This window comes from Crinia signifera, chromosome 9 (genome assembly GCF_055691185.1).
Source record: "Crinia signifera chromosome 9, ASM5569118v1, whole genome shotgun sequence".
In the NCBI taxonomy this organism is placed as follows: Eukaryota; Metazoa; Chordata; class Amphibia; order Anura; family Myobatrachidae; genus Crinia; species Crinia signifera.
The window spans coordinates 110,910,172-110,931,840 of NC_139225.1; the positions used below are offsets into that span (position 1 = coordinate 110,910,172).

General features: G+C 43.3%; 1 protein-coding gene across 2 annotated transcripts in view; it reads right to left on the reverse strand.

The window, feature by feature from the left end:
* Positions 1-21,669, reverse strand: part of FHL1 (four and a half LIM domains 1) — a 90,742-nt gene that overhangs the window by 65,417 nt on the left and 3,656 nt on the right. The window contains exons 1-2 of one of the 2 annotated variants that reach the window (XM_083159509.1): positions 9,692-9,755; positions 9,262-9,285 (exon numbers count right to left, since the gene is read on the reverse strand). The gene's annotated coding sequence lies outside the window, so the exon portion shown is untranslated. Of the gene's footprint in view, positions 1-9,261; positions 9,286-9,691; positions 9,756-21,669 lie in introns of those variants that run through there. The other variant, XM_083159510.1, reaches the window with a different exon arrangement.

Consider the following 21,669-nt stretch of genomic DNA (forward strand, 5'->3'; position numbering starts at 1 on the left):
CAACTTCAACCTGCCACAAGGTATTCTACAATACACTAAAGGCCTCCATACACAGGGCCGACTTGTCTGAGGGACAAGTTGGACCAGTTTTCCCTTGAGCTCCCCTAAAGGGCTCCTTCCGATTTGCCACTTTATGTGCCATTTTATACATGCAATACAAAAGAACTCTGCCGGGGGAGTCCAAGAGGAATCGGATGCCATACACAGTGGGTGGTAAAAAGCACCCGCAATGTGCAACTGATGATCTGATTCCGATAGATCATACGTGCTGCACGTATGATCTACAGCACAGGTTCTCAAACTCGGTCCTAAGGTTGCATGTTTTGCAGGTCTCCTCAAAGAATCACAAGTGAAATAATTAGCTCCACCTGTGGATCTTTAAAAATGTGTCAGTGAGTAATGAATGCACCTGTGCACCTACCAGGGGACCTGGAAAACATGAGCTATGTGGGGTCCTGAGGACTGAGTTTGAGAACCCCTGATCTACAGGATCCGATCCAATGCGTACATCAGATCGGACCTAATGTCAAACACACCCCATCTTAAGATGTGCACATAAATTAGCCTTGAAATCTTTTGTCCGTCCTGGACAAAAGATTTCAGGCAAGCGCACATCTTTACCAAAGATTTCTCGTAGAATCTTCTGATCTTTCATGCAGCATGTAAGATCAGAAGCTTTAGCAAATGTTCTGCGGGAGCGTGCACCCATCCGATATCGGCCGGAAATCGGCAAAAAAATTGTTCTAGTGGGTGGAAACCATAAAATTGGGAGAGGGTGTTATCAGGCAAGTGATAGCACTCTTTCCCATTTAAAATGAAAGCTATTAGCGTTACCACGCAATGATACATTCGTTTCTAATCACTAAAAATTCACCACAAATTTTGCAAATAATTAACCACCACTGGAGAAACCAACAAATCACAGTGCACGGAACATCAGTTCAATTAATATCACTTTTTATTCACGCCCCATAGAAGTGCAAGCAAAAACAAGCAAGTTGCACAAATGAGCAGGGCCCTCATTCCTCAATTTCTTGTCCTTCTTATACTTAAACTATCTTCGATGGAACCAAATCCTGCGGTTTTCTGCCACCTTGATACTTATATCAGTGACATCTGCTGATGCAGCTATGGTTATGTACCTTGTACTTGTCTTTTATTGAGAAGAAGAAAGAAGAAGACCGCAAATAGGCCAATTTGTAAACCTAAAGGAATATACTACAATTTCAGAACTCATATCACACAGAAATTATTCCCTGAAGAAATACTCACACATGATTTGTCTATCTGTATGTGCCCACTGCGGTATAGGTTTAACATAATGCATATTTGCCCGTGATCATTACTCTATCTCCATTTTCTCAGTGACTTAAGCTTACTACAGAGCACCACCACCGCAGACCTGGCAGCCAACATGAAAGTATCTGGGGTAGGTTAAGGTTAGGCTGTGGGTGCGGAGGGTTAAGCTGCAGAGAGGGGGGGGGGGGGTTAGTGTTATGCTGGGTACACACCAGGACGACTAGGGCCCGATCCCCACAATCTAGATCCAATTCCGATCAATTGGATGTAGATTGTGTGCTGATTGGGCCCTTTTCTGACCTGCTGTGGACCGATACCGATCCGATGCGCGGTCCCGCGGGTCGGTCGTTATTGAGATCCTACCTGCTGGTACGGGTCGCCATCGGACCCGACCCGCTCACGGTGCACATCGTGAGGGGGTCGTGCCCCCCCCCCCCGCGTCATCGTGAGCGGGTCGGACGAGACACTGACGACCCGCTCACGATGTGCATCGTGAGCGGGTCGTCCTGGTGTGTACCCTACATTAGACTGTGGCAAAGGTGGGTAAGGGTTAGTGAGGGGGAGGGGGGGAGATGAGCATACTTTTTTATTTTATTTAATTGAGTATTTTTTATTAGATTTTGCATAAACATACATAGTGTAAGTTTGACGTAACATTCCAATCGGTGCAAAGCCATCCATCATAATATGCAACTACATGAAGTGAAAGGAAAATACAATTAGGGATAGATATAATGGGGGAAATTTACTAAAGGAAATGTGTAAAAAATAGGTGTAAAAATAGGTGTATTTGTATCCAGAAATACACTTATTTTTGACATTTACTATCCCGAAAATACGGCAATTCGTATTGATGTGCTATTAATACGAATTGCCGTATTTTCGGGACAGTAAATGTCAAAAATAAGTGTATTTCTGGATACAAATACACCTATTTTTACACATATTTTTTACACATTTCCTTTAGTAAATGTCCCCCAATACCTCTAGAACAGGAGAGTAACAAACCATCCACCACCTGAAGGCGCCATCCAGGTTGGGCAGGTCATGTATATAAAGAGGTATAGGAGTAAGGATCATCTGTGTATTGAAGAGTAGATAAGCTACTAATAATAACGATAGATAAAATAACACTGCACCGAATCATAAATAAAGAAGTACTGTACTGCAGTCTATCGAAAAATAAAACCAAAACCCATACCCCAAAGCAAAACAACCCCCCAAAAATTACCCAAAGTAAACCACCACATAACCTAACCCCAGCCCTGTATAACCTAACCCCAATTTAAGGGCCCCATACATCAGCAATTAATTGTGACAATTTTCAGATATGGAGATGATTGCCACAATTAATTTTAGATGTGTGGGCTCCCCCTTTTGGCAATCCCAATCAAAATCGCCAATCGATTGCTAATCAGGTTTTAAACATGTTTAATAATCTGGTATTATCTGCAGATCTTTTTTATATGTGTGGGCATTCCCAATTCGTCTTCTTCATCTATTTACATTATGAACAGCTGAAATGACAATCGATTGGGCAATTTCCAGATATGAAGATGCAATCTTTAGATGGAAAAAATCTGCCGATCACTGAAACAAACCTGTAATGTGTGGGCAAAGTCAGATAGATTGTAAAATCCATTTATCTGGCCAAAAAATCCCTGGATCTGGAAATCCATTAATTGTGATTGCTGATGTATGGGGCCCATTAGGATATATCTGGATCCCCTAAACTTTAACCCCCCTAAAGCTATATCTATAGAAGGGAGTAGATTAGTGGACTTTAGCCAAAACCATTTTGAATCTGCATCAGAAATAGGATATAACATTACTATATTAGCTAAACTATGCCTAAAAACCTAATTTACCCCCTCCCGCCCACCCACCCACCCACCATCCGTGTGCGGATAACAGAAGAATGGACTATGTGGGGCCCAGTGAATGGACCCAGTGGCCAATAAATATGTATAACCAGGATATATTGTAAGCTTGCGAGCAGGGCCCTCCTACATTTTGACTGTCTGTAAATACCCAGTTTGTTGTATCACTGTCTCTTTTGTAAAGCGCAACGGAATCTGCTGCGCTATATAAGAAACTGTTAATAAATAAATAAATATGTCAGCAAAATGACAATGTAGAGATTGATCACATTACACAAAGCCAAAGTAAGGAAAATAACATAAGGTACAGTCAGAGAAGGCATCTCAAATTATAATAATGCATATATCATTAATCCGGCCAGCTCTCGATCAGGCGAAAAAGCAACATTTTCACAGTAACCACATCTTTAGGCCTTCTAGGAGAAACGGGAAAAACATTCAGAGTATTTAAGCAAAGTCCAGGATCTAGTAATTTCCATCGGTAGCGCACAAGGGATTTTTAGGTGGAGCACAACTACCTCAGAGCCGTCAGATGAAGAACAACAAATAGTCCCAGTTTTTGGCAGACCCATAGAGGAGTATGCATCCGGAATATGATCCGGTATAATAGTAATAAGGGCAGCAGGTTCAATAGGTGTAGATAAACCTCTCTCAGCAACTTGAGCACACCACTTAGGAGTGCAGGTAGAAGACAGGATAGCACCTTGTATAATATCAAACCGGTGGAGCAGTCTTGAGGTAGAGGCAGAAAATCGCTTGTAATATTTGTTGAACAGTGGATTCCATATTCCTTCAGCTAAAGAATGGCCACAGAGGAAGACAACAGTGGCTAGCACACTGCCAAATATGTAAAGGAGATTGACACGCTCAAGAAAAGCTAATAGTAGTATACTGTGATGGAATATTTTTTAAAGAAGGTAGTCACTTATGTGCCAGCAGGCCAGGATGGTCACACCCTCTCCCCCACCACAGCGCGGTGCAGAAGATCTATACTGCTGTCTAGGAGGACGGCGCTGGCAGTATTATTCTGCCCCAACCAAGATGGCCACGACCTCTGCCCCACTCGGCTGGGCCAAATCCAGGCACCAGAAACCGAATGCGGCAACTCCCTGTGACAGAGGGAGTCAGCAGTGTGGGGGGCCACCACAATGCACAGCCGTGGAGAACAGATTCAGAACAGCCGGGAGCTCTGGCAGTCGGGTCCCCTGAAGCAGGAGCAGCTGTAAAATTGCACCGGCACCTAATCCTCTCCCTGTAGCAGCACTGTGGCAGGACGGATTTCTCAGCAGGGGGTGATGCTGTCCTGCCCCTGAGGTGCCCGGAGCGCACCAGGAGTCTTCCCCTGACAACACAGGCGGCCAGGCAGCGGTGAGCAATCGCAGGATGGGCAGACAGGATAATTGCAGTGGGAGCAGCAGGTGAGAGCGTCGACTCACATGCCCGCCGTGGCCACGCCCCGGAAGATGAGCATACTTACCTTAAAACTGACGGGGTCGTCAAGGGCGGATTGGGAAAAGTGGCCTAGGAAATATTTGTCTCACCAAATCAAATATAGGCCCATTACCATTCTGATAGATTACTGGTATTTTGTTGTTGCACAATGCCTGCTCTGGCAGAAATACTCATGGATAGAGAACTCAGAGATAACTGTGAAGTGACCTATGGTAATGGGAATTCCCGGGTTTACTAAGTATACTGGGCATGTCACTTGTTGCTAGTGGCTGTCGTGGAGAAAGATAAAGCATGGTTAATTGTCTTATCAACAGTCAGGTAAACAGTGTTTGTCTAGCTAGGACTGTCAATAAAGCTGCGGCTTGTACTCATGGAGTTCTCTTATTTGGGTGGGTCTGGCTGGGTCTGGCTGGGCGTACTTTGTATTTGCCCTGGATACTAATTGTTATACTTCATTCATTTACTGTTGTCCATGCACAATTTCCCAGCTGTAATAATATGTGCAGTGAGGAAGTCATGTTTAATAATGTTTTATTACTTGTATATAAGAGAAATAAAGTGAAGAGAGAAAAACTTCCAACCAATCAGTCAACTCCTGTTGGCGTTTCATTGTAGTTTCCATGTAATTGATACCTATAGCTAAAAACAGACATAATCATTTTTCTAAATCTATAGTTGTGTCACCCACTCTGTCTTCCTCTGTGAGCACGACATTATAAGCCAATATGGCTGATGTCTCCTCGGAAAGCTCAGAGGAAACCATGTTGCATTTAGATTAGCCTTGTGCATTTAAAAATGCTAAGAACATTCTAATACCCCTTTCTGAGTGCACTATCAACCCGGGTTATTGACAGGTCGTTACATCAACAAGAAAAAAGAGAAAAAGAATGTCCTGTTAAAGTGGGTGCACCTAATTATTTTAAAATGTAACTTTTAATAAGTAATCATAAAATGCTGCGAAATGTTTAAAATAAATAAAGAGGGGACAAACAACAATGATAGTAGGAAATTACGAATAATTAAAATAAAGGTGGTAGGCAGATCGCTCTCTCATTACACTTGGGTGGTCTAGATTGGTAAGTGTGTTGCACGTTATCGGGCAGATTGTGTTTATCTCATCAATAATGAATACATTGTTTAATACTAGTAATGCCCACACATCAGGTACAATCAGTGTTGCTGCAAACGGTATTATAGTCAGGTACTTGGCTTGTTGCCCGTTTTACCCAGGAATTCACCGGGATATATACAGGGGTCAGCACTAGGTACCCTATAGCGTGGCTGGCAGTCATCCACTGCGGGCCAGCATGTGGAGATTTGCCTTAGCCTACAGAGAGCCAGCTCCCCGTCACTCACCGCTTGTACTTGTAATTGCACCAGCGGTATACACGTCAGTCTGTGTATAAGTTTAATATAGTGAACAGTAAGTTCTATCAATATCAGGATCTTCAGGCTACTGGGTATAACAATGACCACAGTGCTCTGAGATCATTAACTGACTGACTGAAGCGTGTATGTGCCGGCTTCCCCTGACAGTGTTATAATGAACGGCCGCCCGTCCTGCGTCAGTGCCTGCTAATAAAGCTCAATGGCTGGGCACATCGGAGGTGGGTGATGCCGATACTGGTACCTGATGATATCCACTACCCTTATAAGGGCTGTGGGATAACGTCAGATGCACACACACATAATCGTAAATACATCCTTGTTAAGAAAAATAATAAAGTGAGAGAGAGCTGTATCTGCTTGCGCACCGCTAGCCGGCACGCGCTTCGCAGATCAGCTTTTTCAAGGCCATTGTTACATCAACAACCCAGGTCGTGGTGTGGTATGAATGCACCACCCCAGGTTGAGCAAACCAGTATTTCAACCCTGGTCAAGGTGCAGTTTGAATGGATAACCCGGGTCGAGCGCCCTGTGTCCCGTCCAGAGTATGGAGGAGGCAGCTCTGTCAACTCCAAACGCTGCCTCCTCCACTGCCCCCAGATGAAGCTCCGCCACTAAACCCCACTCCACATGTGACATCAGCGACCCGTCAATAAGCTGAGTCAGACGCGGATCTTACAAATAGCAAATGCAGAGTCGCACCTGGGACAAACCTGTGTCTTAATCCCGGGTGCGACCCAGCATTTGCGGTCTGAAAAGGTATAAAGGGGGCTGCATGCTGGCCTTTACTGTATACTATGTACAAGAAATGGCTCTATATTTAAATGCGGATATTTTTTTAAACTGTCACAAAAACAATACATGTAAATCTGGATTGCATGGCACCATATAGTATAAAGACGCTTTTACAGTCTGTACACACTACACACAATAGTGTTCAATTTCGCTTGAGATTCCTGGCAGCTAGATCGCTCAGAAAGTGTCAGCGATGTGCACCAGCGATTCAGCAACTTATTGCATATCGCTGATTGCAATCGCCCGCTACAAAAACACGGGCGATATGCAGTCTCTTGCTAAGTGATCTGACTAGATTTATGGTACATTCTCATTCTCCATCTACCGGCGATAGCGACACATGGGGCCCCGCATTGCTATCGCTATGGGCACTACACACACAGCGATGTATGCGAACGTCAAATCACTTCAAAAATGGCTTATTATCGCTATGTGCGTAGGCCCCTTAACTGTTATGTAAGATTTCTTCATAAACCAATAAGTAGAAACAATACAAGTCCAATGCCTGTGTAATCCACATTCAGTTTGGCCGGATTGCACACATACGCATTTCCGGATTACATTTAGCTTCCTGCAGACTGGGTCACACCTATACAACTGTGTTTTGCATAGTAACACACGAGAAAGCATATTAAACACCACAGATAACTGCAGCTTTTAATAACCAATGTTTGACTATTTCTCTCCAACAAAATCATACAACGATACAGCATTCAACAACGTAATTGTAAAATGATGCAACACAATTTGTTTGGCTATACAGTGATTGCAAATAAATTACATTATATATAAAATATATATGTAGGCCGGCTGCCATGAAAACATCTGAGGTGGACAAAAAGACAGGATGCAGGAGGACAGACACCTTGTAGGCTGCAGGTTGTCGGTCACGGTGACCTCGGTGATGATGTCACCCCTGAAGAGTGAGAGCCACTAGACCTTCAAAACTTCACATTCCTATGATAGTATCTATAGATTGTTCCAGCTGATAAGTTACAGTATAACTGAAGCGGATATATAATAATAAAATTTCAGTCACTAGAACTTTCCTGTAAAGAGGGTATAAAATCACTATAGGAAACACCTGTAAATGTTTGTACCGCTAAGCTAAATAGCGCTCATGGAGTAGCTGTGGCTCTTCTGAAGCATGTTAGGAGGGAGATGCGACCAGGTGACTTTAGGTCAGCATTGCTGGACAGAAATGTACCGTGTGGGAGGATGTTACAGTCACAGGGATAGGAACAGTAAAGTAAACGGAATGCATTCAGGTTAGGTACCAGCAGGGCAAAGTTAGGCAAGTAGCTACCTACAGTATGGGGGAGTAGGGAGAGGACACTTACGAGGCATACACACAGGGTGATTTTAAGCGGCTTCTAAGCAAACTGACTGTGTATGTATGTCCCCGAGCCACGGTGATGCACGGCCCCGCGCGTCGCTATCGTCTGAACACCTGTAGTCATTGCCGGCCTGTGCTAATCAGAACACTAGTCAGCACAGATCGCCCCTACGCACATCGTTACGTTTGTATGGGCGATGTAGCCTCCACAAACCACAATGGCAATTTCCGAAGCCTACATCGCTCAGAATGCAGTGGAATGTCACGATAACAGACAAAGCATTTTACCTTCATGGTTCCTATCGGAGCATTTTTATTTAGGAGTTAATGCTCATTTTCCTTTATCATACATCAGATAAATAGTACCAAAATGCATAAACAATAATAACAAGTAATTGTTACTGCATAATTCAGGGGTGTTTACTGCTCCTTTAAAAATAGAGGTAGAATCATAAAACATATATACTTTTTTACTATTTTTCCAACCTAATCCCAATTAAATTAAATTTTTTTATTAATTTTTTTTTTAAAAAGCCATCTACCAGTAGGTACATACTGTACTATTCGATTCCTCTGAAACAATCTAACATATACATACTGAACGATATTAACAATATCGTTCAGTGACATCACCTGGCCCCTTCTGAACATGCAGTTGTTGATGATACAGGCGGATCTGACTGCACAATCAGATGACAGGGGGGGGGGGGGGTGTTAACTAGTGGGTACACATTAGAAGATATTCATGATAATAAACTGTATTGTTATCGTGCATATCATTAAGGAAAATTGTGTACCCAGCTCTACATAAAAACTAAACCTCGCATAACATTCATAGGGATAACTTATGGCTACATACAGAGAGATGCATGTTTTTAAAGGGAACCAGTAAAGTGCAAGTTATTAAGGCACAGCAAAACACATGACAGGGTCTATGATGTATATATCTGTATTTAAAAGTTGCAATCTTTTTAATAAAAAAGCATTGACACTCTCGCCCACAGCCAACACACCAGAGAATACCGAACATATAAAAAGCATTACAACAAAACAAAGAAAGAGGAATCTAATGAATAAGACCAAAAGGTCAAACTAATTAAGTAAACAAATTACCTCCTGATCCTGAATGATTCACACCTGTGGGGAGAAACAGATAACGTTATGTAATAAAGCCGTAAACCTGTCATCAGCCGTCAATCAATTGTCAAATAAAGAATGGCAAAGACTATACATAATATTAATTTAGACTTTTATTTCTAGACCATCATCCCTGGCAAACAAGTCATTCAAATTTTGTTGAGTCAAAAAAATAAAAGAAAAAAGTTTCATAAAGAATGTTGCTGAACGTAAAGCAGCTGCTTAATCCTATTGCTTAATCCTTCTGCCCAAACAAATTGGACCACGTAGTCAGTAGGGAAACACACACATTTAAAGCCTCACACAGTGTAGGGATGTAAGTAGTATATGTTGTAAGTACAGACACTTGCAGGAGAGTAACACAGATGCTAGGAGACCAGTGCAGCTACAGTACAGAGAAACTTACTGTTCTTGCTGTTTGCTCCAAGGAGAGGGATGAATTGCAGTCTGGCTGGTGAGTATAAAACCGTATTTATCTCCGCCCCCTGCTGGACTGTGTGGGAACTAGACCAATGCTGTTGCAGAGTTTATCCTCCTGCTGATCAAATCAGTCATTCCAAGCCATTTACTTTTCTAATCAATGTTCATTGAATTTGGAGGAAGTTGTCTACCTCAGTGTTTTGCTTGTAGCTGGCATTTCTGCATTGTGTCAAAGCCAATGTCGTTATGGTAATCTACTGAGCATCACATGGTCAATTCATTGGAGTGAGCGTCATTACTGACCAAATATAGGTGCAGCCAGATTATGATATAACTAGCTAGTGCACTGCTGACAATGGGCCCTATTCCTACAGCGGGCGATTATCAATATACTGCGCATGTGTACGATTCGCAGTACGCATGTGCGAGCAACTATTTCTATACGCACGCGGTTCTTAAGGTGATTGGCAGGAAGTAGGGGTCTGGGGGTGCAAACTGCCCATTTAGTGGGAGTTACAGGAAAATTCTGGGAGTGTCTGGGAAAACGAATGCGTACCTGAGCGTTTTAGGGGAGGGTGTGTGACATCAGCTTCAGGCCGGATGTGCCTTTTTCCATCGCAGCCGACAAGAAAGTCCAGGGCTACACGGTATCTGCAATTACTTTTGCCCAAAGTTAAAATCAGTCGATGCGAGCCGGTTAGTATGGGTTTTGGACATATTCACAGTGAGCACAATAATTCGCATGGCGGGATTTCACTCTAGTAGGGGTGGTGGCTTAACTGAACGCTGGCCGATGCGAATTCACAGCCATGATATCAGGTGTGGATCAGGCCCCATCTAAATTGCACTTACCTACCTTTACCAGCCCTAGCTGTAGACACCGCTGCATTCATCTGTCCACAATGTACACGTTTTTCATAACATGGTGGAATGTGTATATATCATACTATATCATACTGTATATATATATATATATATATATATATATATTAATGTTCCCTTGACTGTATTTACTGTAGGCTATATGACATAATAGAGGAATGGAGTCATACATAGGTTCTAGGCCAGGTGTCGTGCTTTTATGTAGCTCATGGACCCTGATGTAACCAGCTGTATAATGTATTACCACTTTAACTAGCCAAAAAGGGGAAGAGGCTTAGGTCGAAGGGGATGTGGCCTCGTGGGAATGATGCCCCCATTTTTAGTCATTATGGGGGCATGGCCAGCACTGTGTGGGATTCTGGCCATGTCCTCAGCCCCTCTACTACACTAAATAGAGTCTGTGCAGGCAGAAGTGAAGGTACTTGTTTCCTAGAAGGGCGCCCATAGCGGGCATCGCATGTACATCGCATGCCATTATAATGGCATGCAATGCGACCGATGCAATGGCCGCAATTTTACATAGAAATGCATAGCAAAATGTAAATCGCGTCGGTCGCATCGCATGCGGCCAGAAAATCGCATGCAATGCGACCGACGCGATTACCGATTTTACATAGGGAACAATGTTAAATGGCCCACAGACCCCCAAATAGCCAGCCTGAAGTGTGAAATGGCCTCCCCCAATTGTTAACGCCACCCCACGATCAACGTCAACCCGAAGCGTGGCGACCTTTTCATACCCCCACTATCCACGTCGGCGTGGAGTCAAGAATAGAAAGTGTGGCGAGCGCAGCGAGCCACCGAGCCCGAAGCGTGGCGAGGGGACGCGGAATACGAAGCCCGAAGCGTGGCGAGCGGACGCGGAATACATGTTAACTAATCCGTGTCCCCTCGCCACGCTTCGGGAGCGTGTTCCGCGTCCGCTCGCCTCGCTGTGCTCGCCACGATCCATGTATAGAGTAGAGATGGAATCGAATAATTTGCTGAAGTTCCTGATTGGCCCACTATATAACTCACCGACATGCAGTCAGGTCCATAAATATTGGGACATCGACACAATTTTCATATTTTGGGCTCTATACACCACCACAATGGATTTTAAATGAAACAAACAAGATGTGTTTTAACTGCAGACTTTTAGCTTTAATTTGAGGGTATTTACAGTACATCCAAATCAAGTGAACAATGTAGGAATTACAACGGTTTCTATATGTGCCTCCCACTTTTTAAGGGTCCAAAAGTAATAGGACAATTGACTCAAAAGCTATTTCATGGACAGGTGTTGGCTATTCCATCATCATATATGCGGGTAAAAAGGTCTGAAGTTGATTTCAGGTGTGACATTTGCATTTGGAATCTGTTGCTGTAGACTCTCAATGTGAGATCCAAAGAGCTGTAACCATCAGTGAAGCAAGCATCATTAGGCTAAAAAATCAAAACAAACCCATCAGAGAGACAGCAAAATATTAGGTGTGGCCAAATCAACTGTTTGGAACATTCGTAAAAAGAAATAATGTACCTGAGAGCTCAGCAACACCAAAATGCCCTGAAGACCACAGAAAATAACTGTGATGGATGACAGAAGATGACAGAAGAATTACTTCCCTAGTGAAGAAAAACCTCTTCACAACAGTTGGCCAGATCAAGAACACTCTCCAGGATGTAGGTGCATATGTGTCAAAATCAACGATCAAGAGAAGACTTCACAAGAGTGAATATAGAGGATTCAACACAAGATGTAAACCATTGGGGAGACTCAAAAACAGGAAGACCAGATTAGAGTTTGCCAAACAACATCTAAAAAAGCCTTTACAGTTCTGGAACAACATCCTAGGGACAGATGAGACAAAGATCAACTTGTACCAGAGTGATGGGAAGAGAAGAGTATGGTGGTGATAGTGTCATGGCGTGGGCATGTATGGTTCCCAATGGAACTGGTTCCCTTGTATTTATTGATAATGTGACTGCTGACAAAAGCAGCAGGGTGAATTCTGAAGTGTTTCGGGCAATATTATCTGCTCATATTCAGCCAAATGCTTCAGAACTCATTGGACGGCGCTTCGCAGTGCAGATGGACAATGACCCGAAGCATACTGCAGAAGCAACCAAAGTGTTTTTAAGGCAAATAAGTGGAATGTTATGCAATGGCCAAGTCAATCACCTGACCTGAATCCGATTGAGCATGCATTTCACTTGCTGAAGACAAAAGTGAAGAGAAAATGCCCCAAGAACAAGCAGGAACTGAAGACATTTGCAGCAGAGAAGGGTTCCTCAAACTATTTTGCTCTGGGGCCCCATCATAGAATAAAAATAATTACGGGACCCCAGAAAGTTACTGCAGGTCATCACAGCACATGTGTAGTCAGCAGACAGCACATGCATAGCAGCATTGTGGAGGCACAAAATGATGGGAGGAGTCTAAAATAACAGACAATTCAACTGATTTTTCAGACTCCTTGAATCACTGACCAAGATTAGAAAAGTCATCAGCAACATGGAGTCGTGACCCCATGCTGAGAAGGTCAGGACCCACTTTGGGGTCAGGACCCACAGTTTGAGAATTGCTGCAGTAGAGGCCTGGCAGAGCATCGCTGGGGATGAAAGCCAGCATCTGATGATGTCTATGCGTTCCAGACTTTAGGCTGTAATTGATTGCAAAGGATTTTCAACAAAGTATTAAAAAGTGAAGTTTGATTTAGGATTGTTTAGTTTGTCCCATTATTTTTGGACCCTTAAAAAGTGGGAGGCACATATAGAAACCGTTGTAATTCCTACACCGATCACCTGATTTGGATGTAAATACCCTCAAATTAAAGCTGAAAGTCTGCAGTTAACCCCTTCCCGACATTTGACGTACATTTACGTCATGGTCGGGAAGTACTTCCCGACACATGGCGTAAATGTACGTCATGGCATTTAACTGTCACCGCGTCTATAGACGCGGTGACAGTTTCAACATGTCTGCTGTCCCTGACAGCAGACATGTCCGTGCATGCCCAGGGGGGGCTGCGATGCCGCCCCCCCGTCGGCGATCGCTGTGATTGGCTGTTCAGTGTGAACAGCCAATTACAGCGTTTTCCTGTGTCACCGGCGAATAACGTTCGCCGGTGACACGGGATCAGAGGTGATTGGTGCTGTAAAGTACAGCACCAATCACCGCGGGGTGTAAGGGTGACACTGGTGTCACCCCACCGCACCCCGCCCGCCCCCAAAGGCCGTGATTGGTTCGTCGGACCGACGGACCAATCACAGCCAAGGAGGGGGATTTAAACTAACGGTGACTGCACTGCAGACGCCATTCCGGTCTGGAATAGCGTGCAGTGCGGTCACCGTACCTCCCTGCCGCCATACTGACCAGAACCTTGCTCCATAGCTTGCTCCATACTTACCTGATCGCTGCTTCATCACTGCTTCCTGGATCCTGTTACTACTTGTGCCTTCCTGTGAAATTGTGCTGCTGCAGTGTACTAGCTAGATAGATAGAGAGATAGAGAGATAGATAGAGAGATAGAGAGATAGAGAGATAGAGAGATAGAGAGAGATAGAGAGAGATAGAGAGAGATAGAGAGAGAGATAGTGTCAGAGAGTGCTGATCGCTGCTTCAACACTGCTTCCTGGATCCTGTTGCTACTTGTGCCTTCCTGTGAAATTGTGCTGCTGTAGTGTACTAGCTAGATAGAGAGATAGATAGAGAGATAGAGAGAGATAGAGAGAGATAGAGAGAGATAGAGAGAGAGATAGTGTCAGAGAGTGCTATATTTTGTGCTGCTGCAGTGTGATATAGTTATAGATAGAGAGAGAGATAGAGAGAGAGAGATAGATAGAGAGGCCTAGTGACAGAGTGCTATATTTTGTGCTGCTGCAGTGTGATAGTTATAGAGAGATAGAGAGAGATAGAGAGAGAGAGATAGTGACAGATTGTGCTATATATTTTTGATATAACTGACTGCTGCCCCCTCCTTTTGTGCTGATCAGTATAAATTAACTGATCAGCAACTTTTTGGGGGCGCAGGTTTTTTTTTATATATAGATATACCTGTCAGTGCTGCTGCTGCAGTGTCATAGAGTGATAGATAGTGAGAGATAGAGAGATAGAGAGAGATAGTGACAGAGAGTGATAGAGAGTGCTAAATTTTTTGTCTGCTGCCCCCGCCTTTTGTGCTGATCACTATATCTGAGGTGATCAGCAACTTTTTTGGGGGTACAGAGGTTTTTTTTTTTTATATATACCTGTCAGTTGCACCAAAGGTTGTGCACCTGCTGCACCTCACTGGTAATCAGTGTCGCATCACTGATCACCTTTTTTTTTTTTGTGTGTGTGCTGTGGGGTCTTTTTTTAATTTTTTTTTTACACACACTGTGATTTTGTGGGTGTCCTGTGGCCGCTGTGCGCTGATCAGTGACGTACATCACTGATCATCTTTTTCGGTACAGGGTTGATCTATATTTTTTTTTTTTTGATCAAATTCCTGTTGCCTTTGAGCGCTGTTCAGTGACAGACGTTACTGACCAACATCTGTGCTCAATTTTTGGCGCAGGACCTTTTTTTTTTTTTTAACCCCTTAAATTTTTTATTTTTAACCCCTTCATTTTTTTTTTTTTTATTGGTATAAAGTATTTTTTTTTTTCTGCACCACATACACACTACACACTACATACCCCCCGGATTGAAATAAAGTTTGTACCCCCCCCTACACTATACACGTGTTGAAACATTTCACTACCAGTAACACAAAAATAAAAATGGCATCCCAAATGTCCTCCCAAATGTCCTCCCAAATGTCCTCCCAGTCATCCAGGAGAATGTATTCAGCGGAGGAGGCATATGCCCTGCTTGCTTCTGACTCTGACACAGCCAGTGATGCAAGCGGGGAATTTGAAGGTTTCGCCTTAAGCTCCTCTTCCTCCTCTGGTGATGAGGGACCCCCTCAAAGACGCCCCCGTAGAGCAGCTGAGACCCCCCCCCCCAATAATTGATCTCGTATGGACCCCACCACCAGACAATTTTGAGCCCCAGGTTCCTGAGTTTTTGGCCATGCCAGGAATCCAATTTGATTCCACAGGTCTCAGAGAAATTGACTTTTTCAAATTATTTTTCTCTGATGATTTTATAAATTTAATGGTGGACCAAACTAATTTATATGCCCAGCAGTTTATTGCTCAAAACCCCACGTCATCATTTGCTAGGTGGACCCCTGTAGATGCAGTAGAGATGATGACGTTTTGGGGTCTGGTGTTTCATATGGGCATAGTAAAAAAGCCAGAAATTAGGCAATATTGGAGTACAGATGTTCTGTACAGTACTCCATTTTACCGTATGGCCATGCCCCGGACTCGATTTGAGACAATTCTTAAATTTATACATTACACCGATAATGCACAGTGCCCACCCAGAGATGATCCCACCTTTGACCGGCTATTCAAAGTCAGGCCGGTCATTGATCATTTCAGTGCCAAATTTGAAGAGGTGTACATCCCTGAAAAATTTATTTGTATCGACGAGTCCCTTATACATTTTAAAGGAAGGGTTAAATTCCGCCAGTACCTTCCCAGTAAGAGGGCAAGGTATGGCATAAAAATGTACAAACTGTGTGAAAGCACCTCAGGGTACACCCACAGGTTTAGGGTTTATGAAGGGAAGGATTCAAGAATTGAACCGCCAGAATGCCCCCCCTCCCTCGTAGGTGTTAGTGGGAAAATTGTCTGGGATTTAGTGCACCCCTTCCTGGATAAAGGTTATCACCTCTATGTGGATAACTTTTACACCAGCATCCCCCTGTTTAAGGCCCTTGGTTCAAGAGGTACAGCAGCTTGCGGTACTGTGCGCAAGAACCAAAGAGGCCTCCCAAAAACGCACATTGCCCAAGTAATGAGAAGGGGTGAAAGCAGGGGAATATGCACCGAAAATATGTTGTTGGTCAAATATAAGGACAAGAGGGATGTCCTTATACTGACAACAATTCACGGAGACAGTACCACCTCCGTCCCTGTACGAGGTACCAGTACCCACACCTCAAAACCTAATTGTATCCTGGATTACAATAGGTACATGGGCGGAGTGGATCTTTCAGATCAGGTACTGAAGCCGTACAGTGCCCTGCGGAAAACAAAAATCTGGTACAAGAAGGTGGCCGTGTATATCATCCAGATGGCACTGTATAACGCTTACGTGCTATTCCGTTCTACCGGCCAGAGGGGGACATTTATGCACTTTCAAGAGGAAGTCATAAAGGGCCTAATATTTGGGAACCAGCAGGCAGAGGGCCCCAGTACTTCTAGTACTGGCCCCCGTATTGTACCAGGGCAGCATTTTCCTGATGAAATCCCCTCCACTGGAAAAAAGGGCAGGACACAAAAAAGGTGCAAAGTTTGCTATAAAAAGGGAATAAGAAAGCAAACTATTTTCCAGTGTGACACTTGCCCCGACAAACCCGGCCTATGTATAAAGGAGTGTTTTAAAATATACCACACATCTATGGAATATTAGGTTCATAATTTCACCGTGCTTCGGGGGTCTTGCTAATGCCACATAGCACCCACCATTCATTCCACCAGAATCTGAGCCGCAAAATCCAAAAATCACTCCTTCCCTTCTGAGTCCTGCCATGCACCCAACTGGTATTTTTTGGTCACATGTGAGGCATTGCCGTACTCGGGAGAAATTGGGGCACATATTTTGGGGTGCTTTGTCTCCTTCATTCCTTGTGAAAATGAAAAATTTTGAGCCAGAACTGCATTTTTGTGTAAAAAAATGTAATTTTTCATGTTCACTGCCCACTTGTATCAAAATTGGTGAAACCCCTGGGGGTTTGAAATGTACACTATACCCCTAGATGAATTCCCTGAGGGGTGTAGTTTGCAAAATGGGGTCACTTGTGGGGGGGTTCCACTGTATTGGTGCTTTGGGGGTCTTGCTAATGCGACATAGCACCCACCATCATTCCACCAGAATTTGTGCTGCAAAATCCAAATATCACTCCTTCCCTTCTGAGTCCTGCCACTTTTTGGTCACACATGAGGCATTGCCGTACTCGGGAGAAATTGGGGCACAGATTTTGGGGTGCTTTGTCTCCTTCATTCCTTCTGAAAATGAAAAATTTTGAGCCAGAACTGCATTTTTGTGTAAAAAAATGTAATTTTTCATTTTCACTGCCCACTTGTATCAAAATTGGTGAAACCCCTGGGGGTTTTAAATGTACACTATACCCCTAGATGAATTCCCTGAGGGGTGTAGTTTGCAAAATGGGGTGACTTGTGGGGGGGTTCCACTGTATTGGTGCAACATAGCACCCACCATTCATTCCACCAGAATATGTGCTGCAAAATCCAAAAATCACTCCTTCCCTTCTGAGTCCTGCCATGCACCCAACTGGTATTTTTTGGTCACATGTGAGGCATTGCCGTACTCGGGAGAAATTGGGGCACAGATTTTGGGGTGCTTTTTCTCCTTCATACCTTCTGAAAATGCAAAATTTTGAGCCAGAACTGCATTTTTGTGTAAAAAATGTAATTTTTCTTTTTCACTGCCCACTTGTATCAAAATTGGTGAAACCCCTGGGGGTTTGAAATGTACACTATACCCCTAGATGAATTCCCTGAGGGGTGTAGTTTGCAAAATGGGGTCACTTGTGGGGGGGTTCCACTGTATTGGTGCTTGGGGGGTCTTGCTAATGCGACATAGCACCCACCAAAATTCCACCAGAATCTGAGCTGCAAAATCCAAAAATCACTCCTTCCCTTTTGAGTCCTGCCATGCACCCAACTGGTATTTTTTGGTCACATGTGAGGCATTGCCGTACTCGGGAGAAATTGGGGCACAGATTTTGGGGTGCTTTTTCTCCTTCATACCTTCTGAAAATGAAAAATTTTGAGCCAGAACTGCATTTTTGTGTAAAAAATGTAATTTTTCATGTTCACTGCCCACTTGTATCAAAATTGGTGAAACCCCTGGGGGTTTGAAATGTACACTATACCCCTAGATGAATTCCCTGAGGGGTGTAGTTTTCAAAATGGGGTGACTTGTGGGGGGGTTCCACTGTATTGGTGCTTGGGGGGTCTTGCTAATGCGACATAGCACCCACCAAAATTCCACCAGAATCTGAGCCGCAAAATCCAAAAATCACTCCTTCCGTTCTGAGTCCTGCCATGCACCCAACTGGTATTTTTTGGTCACATGTGAGGCATTGCCGTACTCGGGAGAAATTGGGGCACATATTTTGGGGTGCTTTTTCTCCTTCATACCTTCTGAAAATGAAAAATTTTGAGCCAGAACTGCATTTTTGTGTAAAAAAATGTAATTTTTCATTTTCACTGCCCACTTGTATCAAAATTGGTGAAACCCCTGGGGGTTTGAAATGTACACTATACCCATAGATGAATTCCCTGAGGGGTGTACTTTGCAAAATGGGGTGACTTGTGGGGGGGGTTCCACTGTATTGGTGCAACATAGCACCCACCATTCATTCCACCAGAATCTGTGCTGCAAAATCCAAAAATCACTCCTTCCCTTCTGAGTCCTGCCATGCACCCAACTGGTATTTTTTGGTCACATGTGAGGCATTGCCGTACTCGGGAGAAATTGGGGCACAGATTTTGGGGTGCTTTTTCTCCTTCATACCTTCTGAAAATGAAAAATTTTGAGCCAGAACTGCATTTTTGTGTAAAAAAATGTAATTTTTCATTTTCACTGCCCACTTGTATCAAAATTGGTGAAACCCCTGGGGGTTTGAAATGTACACTATACCCCTAGATGAATTCCCTGAGGGGTGTAGTTTTCAAAATGGGGTGACTTGTGGGGGGGTTCCACTGTATTGGTGCTTGGGGGGTCTTGCTAATGCGACATAGCACCCACCAAAATTCCACCAGAATCTGAGCCGCAAAATCCAAAAATCACTCCTTCCGTTCTGAGTCCTGCCATGCACCCAACTGGTATTTTTTGGTCACATGTGAGGCATTGCCGTACTCGGGAGAAATTGGGGCACAGATTTTGGGGTGCTTTTTCTCCTTCATACCTTCTGAAAATGAAAAATTTTGAGCCAGAACTGCATTTTTGTGTAAAAAATGTAATTTTTCATGTTCACTGCCCACTTGTATCAAAATTGGTGAAACCCCTGGGGGTTTGAAATGTACACTATACCCCTAGATGAATTCCCTGAGGGGTGTAGTTTTCAAAATGGGGTGACTTGTGGGGGGGTTCCACTGTATTGGTGCTTGGGGGGTCTTGCTAATGCGACATAGCACCCACCAAAATTCCACCAGAATCTGAGCCGCAAAATCCAAAAATCACTCCTTCCGTTCTGAGTCCTGCCATGCACCCAACTGGTATTTTTTGGTCACATGTGAGGCATTGCCGTACTCGGGAGAAATTGGGGCACATATTTTGGGGTGCTTTTTCTCCTTCATACCTTCTGAAAATGAAAAATTTTGAGCCAGAACTGCATTTTTGTGTAAAAAAATGTAATTTTTCATTTTCACTGCCCACTTGTATCAAAATTGGTGAAACCCCTGGGGGTTTGAAATGTACACTATACCCCTAGATGAATTCCCTGAGGGGTGTAGTTTGCAAAATGGGGTGACTTGTGGGGGGGTTCCACTGTATTGGTGCTTGGGGGGTCTTGCTAATGCGACATAGCACCCACCAAAATTCCACCAGAATCTGAGCTGCAAAATCCAAAAATCACTCCTTCCCTTCTGAGTCCTGCCATGCACCCAACTGGTATTTTTTGGTCACATGTGAGGCATTGCCGTACTCGGGAGAAATTGGGGCACAGATTTTGGGGTGCTTTGTCTCCTTCATACCTTCTGAAAATGACAAATTTGGAGCCAGAACTGCATTTTTGTGTAAAAAAAATAATTTTTCATTTTCACTGCCCAGTTGTACCACAATTGGTGAAACCCCTGGGGGTTTGAAATGTACACTATACCCCTAGATGAATTCCCTGAGGGGTGTAGTTTGCAAAATGGGGTCACTTGTGGGGGGGTTCCTAACTTTTAGCATCTTATGGTGCCTTGAAACCTACATGGTGCCTAAAAAATAATCTCATAAAAAGGAGGCTCCAAAATCAAGTAGGTGCTCCTTCTATTATGAAGCCTGTGGTTTGGTCACCGTGCACACTAGGGCCACATATAGGATATTTATGAAAACAAAAGAATTGGGGGAATCAATTTTTAGTCACATTTCTCTAGTAAAATGTACTGTGTTCCTTATAAAAATGTATTAAAATTGCAAATCTGCAAAAAAAAAGAAATTTTGAAATTTCACCTACACTTTGTTTTAATTCCTGTGAAACACCTAAAGGGTTAACAAACTTCCAAAATGCTGTTTTGAATACTGTGAGGGGTGCAGTTTTTGAAATGGCATCATTTATGGGGGTGTCTCACATACAAGTCCCTCAAAGTTACATCAGAACTGAACTGGTCCCTAAAAAAATCAGTGTTTGAAATTTTCTTTAAAATTTGAGAATTTGCTATTCATATTGTAAGCCTCCTAGTGTCCCAAAAAATTAAAAGGAAGTTGAAATAATGATGTCAACATAAAGTAGACATATGGCCTATGTTAGTTATTCACTATTTTGAGTGGTAAGATTATTTGTCTCACAAGCAGAAAATTTAACATTTTGCAAATCGCTAAATTTTCCATTTTTTCACGATATTTTGGTATTTTTCACAAAAAAACACAGACTGTATCGACCCAAATTTACCACTAATTTGAAGTACAATGTGTCACGAAAAAACAATCTCAAAATCACTGGGATAAGTAAAAGCAAAAAAAAGTTATCCCCACTTAAGTGAGACATGTCAGATTTGAAAAAAAGGGCTCTGTCAGGAACGCAAAAACTGGCTCTGTCAGGAAGGGGTTAAAGGACATCTTTGTTTGTTTCATTTCAAATCCATTGTGGTGGTGTATAGAGCCCAAAGTATGAGAATTGTGTGGATGTCCCAATATTTATGGACCTGACTGTATGTCAGTGAAGAAATGCACAGGAAACATACATCACCGCTGCAGCTATATACCTGCTGTCGCGCTGACTTCCTCTCACAGAGAAATAATTACCCTGTTCTTAATAATAATAATATTCCAAA